This window comes from Rhinolophus sinicus, chromosome X, assembly GCF_036562045.2.
Source record: "Rhinolophus sinicus isolate RSC01 chromosome X, ASM3656204v1, whole genome shotgun sequence".
NCBI classification, from domain to species: Eukaryota; Metazoa; Chordata; class Mammalia; order Chiroptera; family Rhinolophidae; genus Rhinolophus; species Rhinolophus sinicus.
This window is the reverse complement of record NC_133768.1, coordinates 14,614,663-14,636,001: the sequence shown is the minus strand read 5'-3', so window position 1 is coordinate 14,636,001 and position 21,339 is coordinate 14,614,663. Positions and strand designations below refer to the sequence as shown.

General features: G+C 43.2%; 1 protein-coding gene and 1 long non-coding RNA gene across 11 annotated transcripts in view; one reads left to right on the top strand and one right to left on the bottom strand.

Moving 5' to 3' along the window:
- LOC109460239 (uncharacterized) overlaps positions 1-21,339 on the bottom strand; it is a 253,015-nt gene that overhangs the window by 138,779 nt on the left and 92,897 nt on the right. For 2 of the 3 annotated variants that reach the window (XR_012493328.1, XR_012493327.1), the window contains exon 3: positions 13,605-13,768. This is a non-coding gene — a long non-coding RNA (uncharacterized LOC109460239). Of the gene's footprint in view, positions 1-4,273; positions 4,387-13,604; positions 13,769-21,339 lie in introns of all 3 variants that reach the window. The other variant, XR_012493329.1, reaches the window with a different exon arrangement.
- ADGRG2 (adhesion G protein-coupled receptor G2) overlaps positions 6,915-21,339 on the top strand; it is a 102,791-nt gene continuing 88,366 nt past the window's right edge. For 4 of the 8 annotated variants that reach the window (XM_074323670.1, XM_019755401.2, XM_019755400.2 and 1 more), the window contains exon 1: positions 6,915-7,322. The gene's annotated coding sequence lies outside the window, so the exon portion shown is untranslated. The remainder of the gene's footprint in view (positions 7,323-21,339) is intronic. The other 4 variants (XM_074323671.1, XM_019755403.2, XM_019755402.2 and 1 more) reach the window with 2 other exon arrangements.

Genomic DNA, 21,339 nt, shown 5'->3' with positions numbered 1-21,339 from the left:
AGCAGAAGTGATATGTATTGCTTCTGGGTTGAGGCATTTAGAAGCCCAGGTGCCTCTTTCCTCCTTCTCTTCCTTGCCTTGGCCGTCTTGGAGGCATATGTTCCTGGTGACTTCCCTTTAAGGTGGAGGAGTGTATCCTGTCACACCTCCAACTTCATGTGATGGAGAAGTACACCTTTGTGAGGTTAAGCCATTGAGCTTTAGGGTTCTCACTAAAGTTAGCCTAGCCTAACTTTATTTGAAAAATACATCTACTATCCCCAGATACAGGGGTGAATACTAAGGGGAAAAGGAAGCAGAAGGGCTTACCCTCAAGGCACTTATATTCTAGTTGAAGATTAAAACTGCTACTTAAACTCAACATTCAAGGCCTTAAGTCATCAGAGCTTAATGAGTGGTACAGACAATGAGGGTTTGGGGAACTTGGGGGAGGGAAGGGCATCTGAAGCTGCCCAGCAAATAATTGTAGCATCCATAGAGGAGAGGGCAGAAGAGGTGTTGAAGAAGAAGTAGACTTTGAACTTGCCCTTGAGACAAGTGTAGGATTCAAAGAGGCAGAGGGTGGGGAAGGGAAGTGTAGGTGAGGAGCAGAGCAAAAGCAAAGATAAAGCCATGGGAATGGGCAAGGCCCATTCTAGGCAGAATATGTGGGCATTCTGACTGGAACTGAAGGTTCACACAGGAGACTAGGTTGAGGGCAGATCCCAAAAGGTGCTGAATGCCAAGCCAAGGAGTCTGGGCTGCATTACGTAGTTAATGGGGAGTGCTGTGGACCGGTCTAAGAGGCCAATTGGACCATTCACAATTGAGATACGGGGGACTCTGTTAGGAAGTTACTGCAGCATGTAGTTGTGGGGGGAGTGAAGGCCTAAACCAGGGAAAGGAGGGTGTAATGCCTCCTCCTTCCGAGTGGAGTCCAAGGACCAGCAGCATCAGCATCGCTTGGTAGAAATGCAGCATCTCAGACCTACTGAAATAGAATCTGCATTTTAACAGATCAGGCCCCACTGGAGACTACTGAATCAGAAACGCTGGGGCTGGGCCCTGCAATTTGTATTTTAATAAGCCCTCCTCCAGATTCTGATGTAGGCTTATATTTGAGAACCACTTGTCCTCACCAATCATGTTCATCACATTCCCCTTCGTAGTGATTGGTTCCTGCATCCAGGCTTATGCCAATCAGTACCTACATTCCCCCCGCAGCTGAATTGGTTTAGAGGTGGTCATATGACCTAAGTTGGCCCAATCAGACTGGAGAGAAGGCTATTGACCACACAATTGAAGAGAGGATTTTTTCTTTTCCTTTCCCTTCCATGACCCTGCTCTTTCCCTTACCGCTCTTGATGGACATAACTGAGGAAGCCTGTTGCCTTCTTTACTGCTTACTGCCAACATAAGGGAAGCCAGGCTGAGGGCAGAGCTGAAAGGCTCACACACACACACACACACACACACACACACACACACACACACACAAAGAGCCAGAATCCTTGCACTGTGCCTCTGTTCTTCCTGTTCCCTGAAATAACACATTGCATTTCCTTATGATTTAAGCCAGTTGGGTTTGTGGTTTCTTGTGCTTATAGTCAAAAATGTCAAAACTACAGGTGAGACCAAGGAAGTATGGGGCCAATGGCATACCAAAACATTCTAGGCTGATAAAGGATGTATTTAGTTAACAGGCACTTTTTTTCCACCAAGTTCCCAAGCACTAGATCCAGGTAGAATAACTGTTACAACTTGAAAAAGGCAACTTAGGACAAATAAAATGGGGCATTACTTCACGCAGTGGGTCCCCAGTTGGGAAATTGACTAAAAATATATAAATAAAAAAATTTTTAAAGGGAGAGGGACTTAAGCATCTTTTGAGGTGAAATGAAAAAAAAAAAAAAAAGGAGTAATATACAAGATGAGCCCTGAATATATTGTGGTTCCCGGAAAGCAAGGAAATGCTCACAAAGGGATGGGACACAGAAGCCAACCTGAAAGAGCTCCCAATGACTGAAGCCAAGAAAATCTGACAACAAAATACATAATGATAACAATGGATTATAACCCAAAGACTATAATAATTACCCATGAGTCCATACTGATATAAATCAATAATTGAATAAGTAAAGAAATGTGAGAGAAGGTACAGTTCTTACCTCTAGAAGAATTTCTATGACTTACCGTAATGTAGTAAGAATGAGGGAAATAGAAAATCCCCGTTAGATACCACAGTAATCATTGTTGCAGGCATGATCCATTGATGGATGCTAAGATTAATGGGAGACGGTTTGAGGAGAAACAGGATATTTGCATAGTCTCAAAGTATCTTCCCCAAAGGGGAAAATGGACATGAGACAAATTAGGTTGTTATAGGGGTTTGTCTGTTCAGAATTTCACCCTGAAATATGCCGTGGTTTCAGAGACAGGAAAACCAAGAGATTACGTTTACAATTGCATGGCCAGGACTTCACGGGTTTTTCCAAGAAAAAAAAAGGGCCGTCGCTATTTAGAGACCTTCAAGTAGCACTGAGTTGGATGTGGCCTGGCCCAGAAAGTTGTCCTCTGTCTCACTACTACAGAACCTAATGAGCTCGTCTTCCTTCCCCTAGTCTCTAACCTGGGATTGCTTGACGCAGGCAGGGAGGCTGGTGGTGAGTTGCACAAGCTAATGCCAGCATGCAGATCTGCTGGGATGCATTTAGTTTCCTCTGGATTCTCAGTTATTTGTGTTGGCCCAGGGCCATGCTCAGCTCTTCCCAAGTTGGAACACATTCTCAGAAAGGGCTGGTCCCACTATCCTCATCTTGGTCGAGGCCAAAGTCTGGTTTCATTTTTCATTAAACTGTCATTTGTAACTTTCATCGAACAGAATGACAACATGTCCAACTGTCTTCATTCAGTATTTTCATAAGGAGAGCCTTTTTGCCTCCCATGAGAATGTGTGATTTATTTATCTACTCCATTGTGCAATAGGTACACCACCATTACAACTAACGCAATGTTCTGGAGAAAAATTTTGCTGTATCACGCGGTGACTTCACTCACATTGGCAGTGACTGGTCTTTCACCTAGATCCACCAAAGCCCACACCAAAGGGGACGGAGTCGTGTCGCCAGAGACTTCTCTGGTTTGCTTGTGAGGACTGGAGGGCTAGGACCACCTCTTGCCCATCTTCATCTGCCCAGGGTCTGGCACGTGGTGGGGGTGGTAGTCATCAGTGTTATGCACCAATATTTCCACCTCTCCACTTTCTGGATCCTGTAGGGCTGCATTTCCTGTGCCTGAGTGCAGCTATGTGAACAGTTCCAGCGGATGAGTTGGGAGCAGAAGTGTTGCACATCGCTTCTGGGCTGGAGCATTGAAATACTTATGGTCCAGAGCTCTCTTTTCCTTCTAGCTCAGCAACCAGAAACATTTGAGAAGGAGGCTACTTAGTCAGCCTAGGTCCCTAAGGGACTGCAGTAAGTAGAGCCCCCGCCCCAACCTATGATGAACACCTAATGCAAGACATAAACCTGTGCTGCGTTAACCAGAGATGTTGAGCGTTGTTACCGCATCAAAACCTAGGCTATCCTCACGGATACCGTAAGCATAAAATAAATCTTTATTGAATGAATGAATGAATGATTTAAGCCAGAAAGGACTTCTGAGTAGTGGCAGCTCTAGAATTTCTAAAAAGGAGAATTTCAGGCATGGTGATCTGATTACAATTCTGTGGTAAGTGAAGGTCATGTTGGCTAGGGGACTTTTCGTGTTTTGTTTGTATAGTACTGTACACTGTTTTTGTTAGATGTCTTTTATTTGTGGTGTTGGACTGTTGATGGAGATTATGGGGGGCCTAAAACACCCCAAAACAACCCTTGGCACTACGACTGGAGTTTTGATCGACCTTGTCACCCGCTACGTATTTTACAAATGGGGATAATGAAAGCCAGACTCAGTGTAGTCTAAGTGACTACACTGAGTGGTTAGTGGAAAACCTGGTAGACACCAAACCCCTCATTTCCTGATTCTCTATCTGGTGCTTTTGCCATCCCAACATTTCACCTTTCATACCCAGTCGTTAAGACGGCAGGAACTTGAAAGTCACACTCCAACTAATTCCAGTCCTGGCTCTACCACTTACTAGCTGTGGACCTTGGGAGAAGCTAGTTAATCTCTCTGTACCTCAGTTTCCTCAGCTGCACAATCATCAGTGGATTGCCATGAGAATTTAGTAACAACGTATAAAGTATAAAAAAGGAAACATGCCCAGCACTAGTAAGTATAATGTTAATCTCACCGTCATCATCATCATCATCATCAGCAGCAGCAGCAGCAGCAGCAGCGTCCTACTTCCTCATCCCACTGTCTTGAGTTGCACCCAAGTCCCACGTTCTCTTCGTGCTTATTTCCCTTGGAAAATAATGAATGTGTTTGAAACCATTGTGTGGTATATTTTTAGACTATTTGGCCACAGGTAAAGTTGCATTTGGAGAACTAAGAAGAGGGCTGGGCACTGAGCAGTGGTGAGCTGTCCTCTGCCACCTCCCTTTGCCAAGAGCCCACACTATGGGCTCCACCAGTGGGAGAGGGCAAGGAGACAAGGACTTCTGCCCTCCTTCCTCAGTCTCCGCCATGTTTCCTGACAGACCGATGCCTGGGGATCAAATTCTATTACTGGCTCAAAGACCCCCTGGGTCTAAAGCCAAAGTCACCCCCTCTCCAGCTTCTGGAACATGAGTACAGGCTGTGCTAATATTTAACCGCAAATTGTAAGCACCCATGGCCTTCCTTCATGTCACCAGACAGTACCTGCGTAGGAGGTGTGTGACCAGGGCTCCCTCTCACAGAAAATGCAGAGCCCCTGGCTGGAGAGCTGGGGCCCCCTCCTCAGTCCCAGCCCCTTTCCTCTTCTGTTGGTCCTGACGGCACAGTTATGTTGACCTGAGAGTGTGTGTCAAGGAGAATGAAATTTTGGCTGCAAGTGCATCAATACGAATTTTAAATTTCAGGCTAAGGAGTGTCTCCTTTTTGTTTTTTAGACATATTTCCTTAAAGTGACATTTTTTAAAACAGCAACACTGTTTAAAGGAAAAGCATAATTACTCTGGTGTCACTCTTTAGAAATTCAAGCAACTTGTAATATGAGCTACACATATTTTAGCTTTTCATTGAAGTAAAACATAGACAGAGAAAAGTGCACATATCATAGCTGAGCAGATCAATGAATTTTCACAAACTTAATAGATCCATGTATGTAGCACCCAAGTCAAGAAACAGGACATTACCTGGGCCCCATAAAGCCCTCTTATCTTCCTTGTAACTCCCTCCAGTCACCAACCCCCAATAATCATCACAGTGACTTCTAACTTCATAGATGGGGTTTGCCTATTTTGCACTTTGTATAAATAGAATCACATAGTAGGTATGCTTTCATGTCTGACTTCCTTGGCTCAATATTGTTTCTGAGGTCTGTCTATACTCAATGTAGCTATGGTTCTTGGAGTCTCATTGCTGTCTGGTATTCCATTTTGTGACCATGCCACTACAATGTTTTCAATCCATTCTACTGTTGATGGACATTTGGGTAGCTTCCAATCTGGGGCTATTGCAAATACATTGCTATGAAAATTCTCGTTCAGATCCTTTGGTAAACATATACACTCATTTCTGTTGAGTATACACCTAGAAGGGGAATTGCTGGACGTAGGGTAGTTGTATGTTCAATTTTAACAGATTCTGCCAGATAGTTTCCCAAAATGTTTGAAGCAATTTATACTCCCACTAGCAGTGTATGAGAGTTCTGGGGTCTCTACACAATATGAAGTCTATTTTGTAATAAGGCAAATATATGCAAGTGTTAATTCAAACGGTTACATTTAACCCTTTTAGTAACACTGAATCTGTTTATCAAAATATAGTTTTCCTTCTCATCATATTTCTACCTTGAATTTGTTATGTAACCTGGATGAGCTTCCCAACCTCCATTCCCCTTAATCCAACCAGTGAAAAGTCTCTCTGAAAACACTTTTCCACTCATTTATCCAGCCAGAATGCTGTGAGTGTTAATAAGTTGGTGTTTGCAAAACAAATTCAATCCGTCCTGCAAAGCAGAATATATATTTCACTCTTGGTGTGTCTAATATGGCAGAGTCAGCCAGGATGTTCTCTGCAGATCTGCACTTTATAAACATCCTCTCAGAGCAGTGAATGCAATTCAGAATCTAGAATTTTGTTTTGGTGGTAAAGAAAAATGGAATAGTGTCCTGCAGGTTTTAACAAAAGAGAACGGTGCTTTTAAAATGATAATAAAGCATTTTGCAAATAAAGGAGTTATTTGACTATAAAGAGGAGGGCTGGAGGGGGTGGTGGGGACTATAGAAGGAGCCAGAGGAGGAATTCATAGCGCTTATTCTTTTCCCCCTGGTCTCTGCAACTCATTCGTGTTGTAGGACAGATCCAAGACCGTTCTAGGCCTCCGTTTTCCTATCTGTAACATGGAGTTCTTTGACGCTGGTCAGGTGATCTTCAGTCCTATCCAGATCTAGTCTTCATTTTATGAAACGTGCAGAGGGAGGAGATGCTGACTGACAGAAGAGGTAGAGGGGACCGGGAACAACTGACTTCATCCAGCAGGCAGAACGCTGGGGAGCCCAGTTTCAGAGCATCCGGTGTAACGTGTCCTTCACCAGATAACCATGGAGCTGAATCTTTTCCCAAGACATTTTTCTTTAACCGATCTTTCCACATCCTCCTCCAAGTGATCTGACATCTGATCTCTGCAGCAGGTATACTGTGACAGAGAGAGACCTCGGAGTTCCCACCCATCACAGTGCCCGGTGCTGAAACTGACGAGACAGGCATCAGGATACCAGGGCGACCCCTAAAGGTGAGCGGCAGGTTCTGAAGGTTGAGGTCCCTGAGACAGCACGCGGGATCGGACGCCAGACATCCGAGGGTCTTGCGGTCCAGGGAGTCCAGAAGCGCCGCAGGGGCCTCGACAGGGGTGCGGTGGGCCGCCGGGCCGGTAGCCCACACTTCTCTCCCCGCCCTCAGCCGGGAGATCCCTTCAAGGCTTCGGACCGTCGCGCCGCTCAATCACAACCCCGTCCCTCAGCGCCCCGCCCGCTCCCCACCTCCGCGTTCAGCCTCCGCGCCCAGCCTCGCGGCAGCCGAGCGCCCGACGCGCCACGCCGCTGGGCAGCTGGAGAGCGGGCGGGAGAGCGATCCGGGAGCAGCGGGGGCGGCGCCCAGCCCGCGGGAGGCGGGAGGAGGGACGCGGCTGGAGGGAAAGGGGAAAAGGAGGGCCGGAGGGCACCAGCAGCCAGCCCGTCGCTGGGGACCGGCAGGTAAGAGCGTGGCGCCGGGATGGGTCTATCCCCTTGGGTTCCTGAGACCGAGCCCGGGAAGCTGGCGACGGGCGCGGGCGGCTCAGGCGTAGTGCCTGGACCTAGAGGGCGACGGGACAGCAGGGCGAACGCTCCCTCCGCCGGCCCGCGGTTCTGAGCCGGGGTCTGGGGCCGCCCTCAAAGGCAGAGGCAAAGGGCCGAGTTCCCGGGACGGACACCTTGACAGTAGGAGTACGCGCCGGGGGAAAGGGGGCTCCTGCGACGCGTTCCCTAGGGCGGGGGGGGGGGGGACGTGTGTATCCAAAAGCTTCAAACGGACTCAAACTCTCCCCACCCATCCGGAAAATGGAGCCACGAGTCTTGTTCGCACCGTCTGTCTTCCAAACACGATTCGCGGGGATTCAGTTTACCGCGCCGGGCAGTGGGTGCGGCGGAGCCTGCCGAGCGCGAACGCGCCCTGGGCCCGAGAAGCCTTGGCGCGGCACCGCCTGGCCCGACCCAGAACAGGTGGCTCCGGGCGCGGCGGGATGGAGCGGCAGCCCGGAGCCTGGGGGTGAGCATGGGGGGAGGAGGAGGCTGGAGGTGTCCGGTGAGCGCATTTCGACCAGGACTTGCCGTTTCGAGGCGCCGGAACGATATACTATATGAAGTGAGGAGAACTGACGGGCCTCCAGAGAGCCAGATGAGGCAGGCAGCAGAGGTTTTCCGTAACTGCTTCGACGGTGACACTTCTTTGCATGTTCCGTCCACACGAATCCCTTGGGGATCTTGTTAAAATGCAGATTCTGATTCAGTAGGTCTGGGGTGGGGCTCGACAGTCTGCGTGTGGAACAAGCTCTTCGATGCTGCGTTTGCGACATGGACCACACTTTATACGGCAGGCTCTACGGAAATATTTCTTGTCCACCAGTCTGAAAACCTTAGGGAAAGTGGGAGGGATAGGTGGTCCTAAGACTTTACAATCCCACCTCCACCCCAAACACACACATTCAAACGACTGCTACTGATTTCGTAGGGAAATGCTTTACTTTTCTTACCAGTTACTAGCCAAATACACTAGCTGATAGTACAGCTGGTTTCATGGGCATGCAAACTGTACTTGGTGTAATACTCTGCTGTCGCTGTTCAAAGTCTTAATTTTTGAACAAGGGGCCTCGCATTTTCATATTGCACTGGGCCCCACAGATTATATAGCCGACCCTGTCTAATAGTCACCACAGGCAGAAAAAGGATCCATTTCTTCTAACTGGGTTCAGAGTTGGTGGGTGATGGAGTGAAGGTTTATTATTAAGCAGAGACCAGCCAGATGTTGCAGGTCCTCCCATTTTCTCAATTTCTCTCAACTGTTTCAAGAGGTAAGCCTATGAATATAATCTCAGTTACACATGGTATGTCAATATGTATTGCTTTGTTCATATTAATAACAAACTACTAAGAGTTTAATTATTAATAAACAATACAATTAAGTTTGATGTCATAATAATTTGTAAACTAAGTGACAAAAGTGTGTGTTGTTTCCAAAGGATTTAGGGAGTCCTTTTTAGTGTCTCAGAGTTTAGCTTAGTTAAGATCTCAAATGAGCTGGACATTGCTTGGTTTGGCTGCTTTTACAGCTCAAATGCAAAGCTGGAAAACAAAAAGTGGCCAAATTTTGTAGCTGTTCCAGGGGTATTGTTTTACAGGGCCTCAGCGGGATGCCAGCCCCTATCGGATTCCCTCTGCTTTTATCATTCCCACATCCCTGCAAGGTGACTTTCATTAAAAGGGGCATAGAATAGAGTTCACTATTGAAAAACACTGAAGAAATACAGGGCCAGCATCAGTGTTTTCTCCGTGAATAATTCTTGCCCCAAGCCCACAGATTCCAGGGGTGTGTGCTTTTCTAGAAAAAAAAAAATGTTGGAAACACAGAAAAGAAAAAGACTGAACTTTAATTATGGATATGATTTTGTTCAGCAGAGGGAGAAAAAGTCTGAGAAATGGAATTTCATTCGCAGGTTTGGCAGGGAAAGGAGAGCTGCTATGTTTTTGGTACCATGAACAGCCTTCCAGAAATGGCAAAGTGAGTTTGCTCAGGTGTTAGGGACAGCCAGTAAAGAAGTGGCTTTTCCATGGCCAACATGGTCATTCTGGGGGCTGTAGTGTGGGTGAGTCTGGTTTGGGACTTAGAGGGGCAACATTACCATGTAGGTTCCCGGTGTTTTCACTGCTCACATGAAACGGACAAACACGTTTTTTTCCATTTTGCTGCCTGAGAGTGCCAAGTCACTTTCCCATACGTGCTACAAACCGGGAAGAGCACCATTAAATTTTAAAAAGGGGGTGGGGGAGAATATGTTTCTGTGATGTTAATAATTCCAAAAATAGAAAGGAGAGATTCTGCTTTTAGTAAAAACCTGGGAGCTGGTTTTTATGCCTCACCGAGAAAGTCCTTCCCTACCTCAAGATAGAGAAAAAAATTATTTTAAAATGTTTATGGTTTTTTAAATATGTGGGTCTTTAATTCAGTAATTTGGGGGTATAGTATGAGCTGGGGGGTACTGGAAGTTAAGAAATGGGCTAAACATTTGAGGGAAATTATCACAAAATAAATTCCAAATAAGAGTCTGTAAACACCTCCATTTTATAAATCTACTTAATTCTTCAGTTGATTCCATATTATTAAAATTGAGGTACAATTTATTTATAATAACATTCACCCTTTTTAGAAGATAGAGGAAAAATTCCATCACTCAAAAAAATTCCTTATTGACCCTTTATAGTTAACCCCTCCCAGCACTCTCAGAAAATTGATTTGTTTTCTGTCCCTATAAATTTGTCTTTTCCAGAATGTCCTGTGAATAGATTCATACGAGTCTGGCTTCTTTCACTTAGATCCTTCCGAGCCTGGCGTCTTTCACTTAGCATAATGCATTTGAGATTCATCCCTGTTGTTGGAGGAATCAATAATCTGTTCCTTTTCATTACTGAGTAATATTCCAGTTTGTTTATCCATTCTCCAATTTTCTGTGATTACGAATAAGGCCAATATAAATATTGACACACTGCTTTCTGTGTGAATGTGATTTTCATTTCACTCGGGTAAATACCCAGTAGTAGGATTGCTATATTGTGTGGTCAGTTTAACTTTGTAAGAGCTGCTGAACTTTTCCCAAATGGCTGCACCACTGCGCACTCCCACCAGCAACGTATGAGAGGTCCCGTTGCTTGACGTCCTCATCAGCACTTGGCATTGTCACTTTATTTCATTTTAGCCATTCCAGTGGGTTTGTGGTAGCATCTCTTGGTGGTTTTAGTTTGCGCTTCCCTGATGACTAATGACACTGAGCATCTTTTCATGTGCTTTTTGGTCTTTTAGGAAATGCTTGTTTTTTATTGTATTGTTTGTCTTATTGAATCATAAGAGTTCTTCGTATATCCTATATCTGGTTACAAGTTCTCTGTCAGATAGTCATGGGTATTGCAAATATTTTCTTTTAGTCTGTGGCTTGCCTTTTCATTTTCTTTATTTTTTGAAAATGTGGTACGACCACTTAACATGAGATTTACGCTCTTAACAGATTTTTAAGTGTACAATATAGTATTAACTATAGGACAATGTTATACAGCAGATCTCCAGAACTTACTCACTTTGCGTAACTGAAACTTTATACCTGTCGAACAGCAACTCCTGATTTCCCCGTCCCCCCTCCTCCAGGTCCTGGCAACCACCATTTTACTGTTTCTACAAATTTGACTATTTTATTTGACTTATGCATCCTAAAAGTGGAATTAATTATTTTTTTGAAGAACAGAAATTTTAAATTTTGATAAAGTCTAATATATCAGGTTATTTTTCTCCTATGGATAGCATTTTTAGTAACCTGTCTGATAAATCTTTGTCAACCTCACATTTACCAAGATTTTCTCCTGTGCTTTCTTCTAAACATTTTATAGTTTTATCACTTACATGTAGGTTTATGACTTCGTCTCAAGTAAATTTCTGTATGGGTCAAGATTCACTTTTTTTCCATGTAGATAGCCAGTTGTTCCAACACTATTTGTTGAAAACACTGTACTTTTCCCCCATTGTATTCCCTTGGCCCCTTTGTCAAAAATTAATTGAGTGTATATGTGTGGGTTTATTTTCGAGCTCTATGCTGTTCCATTGATCTGTATGTCTATCCTTAAGTCACTACTACATTTTAGGTCGTACACATTCTTGTGAGGTGAATTCCTAGATTGTTTTCTGTGTGTGATTTTTATTGCTTTTAGAAATTGTTTCCTTTTTTCCCTTTTCATTTTACAATTACTATACTATTGTATAAAAAGACTATTTAACTTTTTTGTGGGTCTATCATATATCCAAGCCATGTTACTGAACTTCTGTTTGCTCTCTTGGTTTTTTGGTCAATATTCTTGGATTTTCAAGGTAGACGATCAAACATCTGCAGATGGCAATAACTTAGCGACCCCCTCCCCCAATATTTTTCCTCATTTTATTTGCCTTAGTGGCTCGGCTTCACTTTAAGGCAGTGATTTGGGTGGGAATGCTTCTAATAAGGTACCACTAGGTATTAATTATGCTTGTTGTTAGAGTTCTGGTAGTTTAGCTTATTACCTAAGGAGGTTTCTTTCCATTTTTAGCTTCTAAATGTCTAAAGTTTCGTTTTAAAATTTCTTGTTCCACTTGGAATTTTTTTTTTTTCATTGAAAAGTCTAACAGTTTAGAGGTGAGTCAGGCTTCCCAGTTTTGGAGGATCATATTTTTATCTCCCTGGAGGAGAAGATAGTGTAGCTAGTATAAGTCAATTTGTTTTATTTAGACTATGAAGAATTTAGACTATGAAGACTATTATTGGTGCTTTTCAATAATGTTTTTATTGGGGGGGAGGATGTCAGAACAGAGAGAAAGGGAGAGAATAAAGGGACAGTTTATGAACTACTTCTGTACAAATAAAATAGCTTTTTGTAGTGTTTTTCAAACTTTCCAGCTCCACTATTCATAGCGAAAAGTACATTTTATATTTCAACCCAGTATGAACATAGCTATATATAACTGAAACAGAATCTCATGAAGTATTATGCATTTTTCCTTTGTGCAGTATATTCTGATATTTGCAATTCTCTTCCATCTGTTCTATTTCATTTTAAAATGATGGTCATGACCCTCTAGATTGATTTGACCACTGTTTCATAAAACACTGGTTTATAAAACTGTTCATTTCGTTTCTAACCTCCCAAACTGCTGAACTGTGTCCAGGACAAATTCATTTTATATCAGATCCTGCTGTGATGCAAAGTGAGTTCATTTATAATGCCCTCAAATAATCGTAGCTATCCACATTTCTCTCTTGAATTACTGTGTAGCCTCTAAACCGTCTTCCAGCATCAACCCATGACCCCACAGAGTAGCCAGTAAATGGAGTCTTGTAAAACCACTGCTCAAAACCCTCTAATAACCACACTTAGAATAAACCCCCAGATCTTCACTGTAGCCTATGAGGCCCTATTTGGCCTTTACCCCATTCTTATACTTCTGCAAACACACCAGCCTTCTTGCTATTCCTCACCCAAGCCAAGTATTTGCCTGCCTCCCAGACTTTGTACTGTTTCACCAGATATTCACATAATGTGTTCCTTGTTTCATTTGGGCCTTCTCGAACCCTCATTCTAAAACAGCATTCCCCACCTATCACTATAAATGTCCATCCCACTTTGGTTTTCTTTGTACCACTATTATCTGCTGTTATATTATTTAATTATTTGTTTACTGATTCCGTGTCCTTTTTTCCCCCTGCTAGAATATAACTTCCAAGAGGGCAAGGACTCTGTGTATCTTGCTCACTGTTTGTTGTAGTCTCAAGACCCAGAACAGTGGGACATAGTAGTTGATCAATAAATAGTTGCCGAAGAGATGAATGAATGTGCCTAGAATCTAGAAGAAATCGGGCACTAATCTTTTTTGTATTTTCCTTTTCTAAAATTAAATGTATTCGGGTAACATTGGTTAATAAGATTATATAAGTTTCAAGTGTATAACATTATATCATCTGTATATTGCATTGTGTGCTCATTACCCAAAGTTTAGTCTCCTTCCGTCACCATATATTTGACCTCCTTTACCCTTTTGTACCTCTTCCACCCCCCCTTACCCTCTGGTAACCACCCTTTTGTTGTCTTTGTCTATGAGTTTGCTCAGTTTTCTTTGTTTCATTGTTCATTTGTTGCTTTCTGTTTAATGTCCCACACATGAGTAAAATCACGATTTTTCTCCTTTTCTGACTGACTTATTTCACTTACCATACTACTGTCAAGATCCATCCATGTTGTTGCAAATGGCACTATTTCGTCTTCTCTTATGGCTGAGTAATAGTCCATTGTATATATGTACCACATCTTCTTTATCCAATCATCCATCAAAGGACACATGGGTTGTTTCCATCTCTTGGCTATTGTGAATAATGCTGAAATGAACATAGGGGTACAAATAAACGTCTTCAAATTTTTCAGGTAGATACCCAGAAGAAGAATTGCTGGGTCACATGGTAATTCTGTTCTTAGTTTTTTGAGGAGCCTCCATACTGTTTTCCATAGTGGCTGCACCAGTCTGCATTCCCACCAGCAGTGTATGAGGGTTCCTTTTTCTCCACAACCTCTCCAACACTTGTTATTACTTGTCTTGTTGATAATAAATCAGACACTAATCTTAAGATACATTCAGTGTATTGTGCCTTTCTGTTCAATTTTAGCATGGAAATTTCTTTATGTTAAACATGGGGTATATTTTAATGTAAGCAGTTCATTGATCAACAGACATCTGGTATCCATTACATTTCTGATTCTGTGATAATAATGATAGCTAATAATAGATAATATTTATTGAGCATGCACTGCTCTTACTGCTTTATATATATTAGCTCATTTGATCCTTCCAACCTCTTGAGGTACGTACTATTATTATCATGTTACAGATGAGGAAACTGAGGCACAAAGAGGTTAAGTAGCTTGTCCAAAGTCATACAAAAGGTAAGTAGTGGAACTGGGGTTTGAATACAGACCATCTGATTTCAGAGCCTGTGTTCTGAACCACAGCGCTCAGAGCAACAAGGAGTATATACAATTCCTGACCTTTATAAACATGTAACGTTTATGGCATTTGTTCCTTAACATAGTGGTTCTCAATCATGGCTGATTTTGCACCCTCCCCTTTGCCCCCGGAACTTGGCAATGTTTGGAGACATTTTTGGTTGTCATGACTGGCGGGGGTAGGGGTGCTACTGGCATCTAGTGGTTATAGGCCAGTTGTTGCTAAACATCCTATAATGCAGAGGACCTCCCTCCCTGCCCCGCTTACTCCCCAACAAAGGATTATCTGGCTCAAACGTCCATAGTGCTGAGGTTGAGAAACCCTACCTTAGCAGGTAGTTCTGAAAGCCCATTCAAATCACTCAGGGAGTTTTCAGAATAAATGCTGATGTCTAGGTCCAGGTCCTGGCCTTAATGAACCTCAAGGGGACTTTCAGCATTGCCCAGCACTCCTGCTATATTTGCTAGTGGGTTTGCTTTTCTATTCTCCAAAATAGCTATTTTACACCTTCCTTTATTTCCTCTCCTCTCCTAGTATATCAGCTGCTGACTCTGGCTCATTAGATAGGAACCTCCTCATAGGCTTACCAGCCAAACTCCTAACATGCCCACATTTGTACAAATACTGAATGAAACCTCCCCAGGCTGTCACAGACTGGCTTCTTTTCTGCGCTCTGCACCCCTCATCCTCTGCCTTCTTACAGATATAATTTTTTTTCTTTTTAAAAAACTTTTTATTTGGACATAATTTTAAACTTTACAAATAAGTTGCAAAAATAAAAATGGCACAGAAAATACCCATATACCTTTTATCCAGAGTCATCTATTGTTAATATTTTACCCCATTTGCTTTATCATTTGCACTGACGGTCACACACATAATATTTTTCTGAACCATCTGAGGATAAGTTACATGCATCACGGCCTTTACTCCTAAGCACTTCGGTATGGATTTCCTAAGAATAAGAATATTCTTACATAACCACAGTACCGTTACCAACTTCAGTAAATTCAACGTTGATACAATACTGTTATCTAATCTGTCACTGGTATTCCAATTTGACAATAGACCTGATAACATCCTTCACAGCATTTTTCCTTTTAGTAAAGGATCCAGTCTAGGGTTATTAACAGCATTTAGTTGTCATGTCTCTTAGACTCTTTAAGTCTGGAACATTTCCACACCCTTTCTTTGTCTTTTATGATATTGGCATTGTGGGGGAGGAAAAAGAATTTTCCCTCTATCCTTCTAGGTTCTTGGCTGAGACCCCCTTGTAATAACAGATGGATTAACAGGAGAACAATAAAGCTCAATTAACATGTATGCCTCCTGTATACATGGGAGAGACCCAGGAAAACTGAGTAACTCCCCAAATGGCCCAAGCCACCACCTTAAATACCATCTCCAGCTAAAGACAAAAGATGTTTGGGGGGGGCTTTAGGGGGGTACTAGGAAAACACAGTAAACAAGGGTAAGGTTATTATGCAGATTTATGTCCCTGCCTCTCCATGATGAGAGTTTCTAGAGATTTGCTCATCCTCTTCTTCCTGGTACAGAGAGGGAGACACCTTACAATGGAGAGTTCCCTTGTAAATGTAAATGCCTCTCATAAAAGGGTAACTTCAGCTTAGTTTTTAGAGCTTCTCCTTTGTCCGCTGTTTCTTTGAAAGAATCAACCTCAAGATAATCCTTATTCCAAAGAGGCATATTTTGAGGTGTCATATTCTGTACCCCCTAAAATGCTTTAAATATATTTCTAATCATTTTTACAGTTATCAATTATTTTCTCCTCTGAATGCAATTAGGATTAGTAACCACCTTTGGACATACTCACACATCTATATCTACAGAGGGTGCCAAAAAAATGTATACAGATTTTAAGAAAGGAAAAAAATTGTATTAAAATTGTAATACTCAATATATACCGATAACAAAAGTCGTGTGTATACATTTTTTGGCACCCCCGGTATATACAATGTTGAGGCTTTTTATTCATAACTCGAATTATGTTTTAGCATCAGTTTTCTACTTTAATTTTCTTTTTTAAGGAGGGCGCAGCTCACAGTGGCCCATGAGGGGATCGAACTGGCAACCTTGGTGTTATCAGCACCACACTCTAACCCACTGAACTAACCGGCCATCCCTACTTTAATTTTTTTCTAAAAGCCTGTTTCTATGCTCATTTATTCCTTTACCAACTACCTATATAAAAATGTCATTTTTAAATAGTTTAAGAATTTTGGCAAGGAGGGGAAAGGAGGAAGAACAAAGTAAATAAAGGAGGTTTTGAAAACCTCAAGTATGCTTTATTCTGTTGTGATTACATTCAAGTGGGCAGGTTGACACTAGTATCTCCCTTTGTCCTAAGTTGCATTAATTTACTCCATTCAGCAAATCTGAAGTTACTTCGACAAACTGGAGCAAATATAGCCTAAAATTGAACAAACACCTTCCACTTGATTTTCGTAAGAGACACATTTGCTGAATGTACTCTATGCAGAGAGCCACAAAGAGTATCTACACTGCTGTAGATATGAAATGTACGAATCTTTCACCTGGGGATCTTGTTAAAACGCAGACATGGATTATGTAGTTCTGGGTTGGGGCTAGAGATTTCTGGATTTCTGTTGTTTGGGGGACTACATTTTGAATAACGAGGCTTTAGAGCATAGCTGGAGGTTACCTGGCACCTTTACCCATCACCTGAAGCATAAACATCCCTCCCTAAGTGTCTGTCTGGGCTTGTCCTAGTGCTGGATGAAGAACAAGGGGTGTGCAGTCCGCTTCAGAGACGCAGACAAAGCCCAGGGCTCTTGGAGCATTTCTTTCAACCTCAAGTAGCAGCTGCTTTGAGCCTCCCCTCACCTAGGCTCTCCTCCAACATTCCAAACACTTGAAGAAAAACCACTGCAAACACACACACACACACACACACACACACACACACACACACACACACACAATCCCAGGCACGGACCTGAAGAAAGAAGTGGGGTGGGGCAGGCATGGAACCACCCTCTTCTCGCCTGGCTTTAATATTTCATACTTCCTCATTCATTACAGAGACTGGGTGCCCATTTCAACAGCCTTGACCCTGACCACTTGAGTACACACCAGCCCCCCACCCCCTCCAGCCACTGGCTGTGCATTTCTCTGCCTGAGAACCTGCTCTGCCTGCTCTTGTGGCAGGCTGGGAGTGCGGGGGAATTAACACTCCCCTCTGCACCCTGGCAGCAGCTCTGGGATACCTGATGAAAATTAGTAAATAAACAGCCCAGCTCCTTTGCCCACTGGTGGGAGAACTCTGAGATGGATGGGTGTTCTATACTGGCTCCCAGGATTGAGCTTCAGTTGCCCACAGTGGTAACTGGCTTGATAATGCACCTGTATTACTTGCCTTCCTGCCCCAGCTCACTTCCCCATTCTCCTATCTATTTCCTGGGATCACATCCTAAATAAACTTTTTCCCCTTGCGTCCTTGCCTCAGAGTTACCTTCTAGAGGAACTCAAACTATGGCTCTTCGAAGCCAACAGTCAGGAAGGACTTCTGTTCTTTTTAATAAAACCCCATGACAAGAAAACAACAGGAAGCCCTGTGCGGTTTGTTCTAGGGGGCTTTCACCAGTGTCTAATTTTGTTGGCATGACACCAACCATTCAGATGGCTGGAAATAAGCCTGCTAATGGAGAGAATGCTTCCCTGTTCCTGGGCTATTTAGGGATCATGTTAACAGAGATGCTATACCAGGTTGATTCTGGTCTTTCTGACCCCTGCCGGGTGGAGACATATCTCTGAGTTCTGCCTCTGAGCCCTTGACCACATATTGTGGCCCCTGCAAACCTCATCCTGGCTGTATCCTACTTCCAAGCTCTTCTCTGTAGCCTCTCTCCCTGGGGTCTCTCTGCCCAGGACCTTGGAACAAGGAGTCCTTTCTTGGACCTTAAATTTATTGTGTGGAAGCCCCTGACATTACGTTTCAGGGATGTGTCTACTACACCTGTTTTCCAAGCTTTGCATCAATGATCAATGCTCCCCCTTGCTGTGTCTTCAGCTTGCCCCCCTTCTCCTGCCTTCTTTCCCAAAGTGGAAGTGGATCTGAACCTTGGCATAATTTAAGCCTCTCAGGGGATTTTTAGGGCTTCCTGCACTCAAATGGGGGTTCTTAGACCTTCTGTATGTCACAAGTGTGCTATGACCAGCCTTCCCCCACAGGACCTTGTATGCAGAATTCCCCTTTCTGTGGTTCCTCTCATGTTTGGAACCCACATCAGGCAGGGATGTTTGGGAGGGTGGCCTGACCTGGGACGCTGGACCAGACTTCTTACAGTCATGGTGTACCTCTGCCAGGGTGTGCTGCCCACTGGGCCGAACACTCATGTCTTTGTTTGGGCCTCTTGGGGTTACTAATTAGAGACACTTGGTCCTTTGGATTTGGTATTTTAAGGGTACATAGTACGTCAACTGGACTAGCTTTAATGTAAACATCTGTGAAAACATCAAGGCTGGGCTAGGTGACTACTTCCCTATGACTTTGGGTTCTCTTCCTGGCTTGCAGACTGCCACCTTTATGCTGTGTTCTCAAGTCGGGGGGGGGGGAGGGGGGAGAGGGGAAAAAAGAGAGAGAGAGAGAGATCTTTCTCTTCTCATAAAGCCACAGTCCTATTAGATTAGGGCCCTACCCTTATAACCTCATTTAACCTTAATTACCTCCTATACACCCTATCTTCAGATACAGTTACACTGGATGTTAGGACTTCGACGTATGAATTTTGAATCCATACCAGGCAGGTCTGTCCATAGCAATAACTGTTCCCTCACCTCAGCATTTCACTTATTCACTCACCTAGCTGAATCCTGAGAACTGTACTAGATGTTACCAGATTCCTTTCCTAAGCAACGGTGAGAGACACTTCCTGTTGCTCAACATCCTTGCCAACACTTAGTAGAGTCAGACTTTTGAATATAGCTAAGATGATAGATATGATATTGTATCTCTTGGGCTTTTTGTTTGTTTGTTTGTTTGTTTGTTTTTTAAACAAACCTTTAGGCAGCCATTCTTTAACTTGACCATTCTTTTTTTTTTTTTAATTGGGGAATACTGCGGGACAGTATGTTTCTCCAGGGCCCATCAGTTCCAGGTCATTGTCCTTCAATCTAGTTGTGGAGGGCACAGCTCAGCTCCAAGTCCAGTCGCCGTTTTCAATCTTTAGTTGCGGGGGGCGCAGCCCACCATCCCATGAGGGAATTGAACCAGCAACCTTGCTGTTGAGAGCTCACACTCTAACCAACTGAGCCATCCGGCCACCCCTCAGGCAGCTCAGCAGCAGCTCGTTGTGTTCAATCTAGTGTGGAGGGCGCAGCTCACTGGCCCATGTGGGAATCGAACCGGCAACCCTGTTGTTCAGAGCTCGTGCTCTAACCAACTGAGCCATCTGGCCGCCCTATCTCTCTTGGTTTTGATTTACATTTCTCTGATTACCAGTGTTCATTGGCTATTTAAATTTTATCTTTCTGAAATTCTAGTGCAAGTTATTTTGCCCATTTTTTCTATGAGATTGTATTTCTTATTGATTTGTAGATGTTCTTTACATATTCTAGGTACTAATTTTTAGTGATATACTTTAGAGATAATGTCTTCCAGTTTGTGGCTTATTTTTTCATTTTTACGGTGTTTTCTGATAAACAAAGTTCTTACTTTTAGTATAGTCAAATTTTTTTTTTCTTTTATATTTTGTACTTTTTGTGTCCCTATCTCAAAGACATAAAGATAATCCTTCTGTATTATCTCCTAAAAGTTTTAAATGTTGGCTTTTGAAATAATGTTAGTCTAATTGGAATTGAAGGAGGAATGTGTGTGTGAATTGTTTTTCCATGTGGAAAATCAGTTATCCCAGGACCATTTATTGAAGACTTGATCCTTGACCTTCTGAGACATTCCTACCCCGGCACCTCCTTTGCTATTTCAGTGCCCATATACTCCTATGCGTGAAGCTGCTTCCAGGCTCGCTCAGATTTGGCTTCCTGGCGTATCTGTCTAACCCTGAGTGAATACTACACTTGATTGCTGTGGCTTTCTAATGAGTCTTGGTGCTGGTAGGTCAAGCCCTTCTCTCTTGTTTTTTATCAAATTGTCATGTCCACTTGCTTTTATGTAAATACCTTAGAATGACCATAAAGTTCCATGAAGAACCTCATGAAGATTTTGAAATTGCCTTGAATTTGTAGAATTATACCTTTTTCCAAAATTACTTGCACATAACTATCTCATTTGTGTCTCACAACAATTTTTTTGGGGGGTAGGTTAATATTAGCCCCATTTCTTAGATGAGGAAACATTAGGGAAATTAAATGCCTTGCTCACAGCTCACAAAGCTAGTAGATGGCAGAGCCAGGTCTTGTTTTTTTTAAGTGTTTCTTTTTATCCCTTTTTCTTTTGTTGAGAAATAATTCACATACCACGAAAAGTCACCTTTTTAAAATGTACAATTCAGAGGTTTTTAGTATATTCACAGGGTTGCACAACCATCACCACTATCTAATTCCAGAACATTTCATCACCCCAAAGAGAAGCCCTGCACTCCTTAGCAGTCTACTGCCCATGTCCCCCACCCCTCCCCCAGCCCCTGGCAACCACTAATCTTTCTGTCTCTATAGATTTGCCTGTTCTGGACATTTTTTTCTTAAAGATTTCATTGGGGAAGGGGAACAGGACTTTATTGGGGAACAGTGTGTACTTCCAGGACTTTTTTCCAAGTCAAGTTGTTGTCCTTTCAGTCTTAGTTGTGGAGGGCGCAGCTCAGCTCCAGGTCCAGTTGCCGTTGCTAGTTGCAGGGGGCACAGCCCACCATCCCCTCTGGGAGTTGAACTGGCTACCTTGTGGTTGAGAGACCACGCTCCAACCAACTGAGCCATCCCGCACTGGCCCATGTGGGAATCCAACCGGCAGCC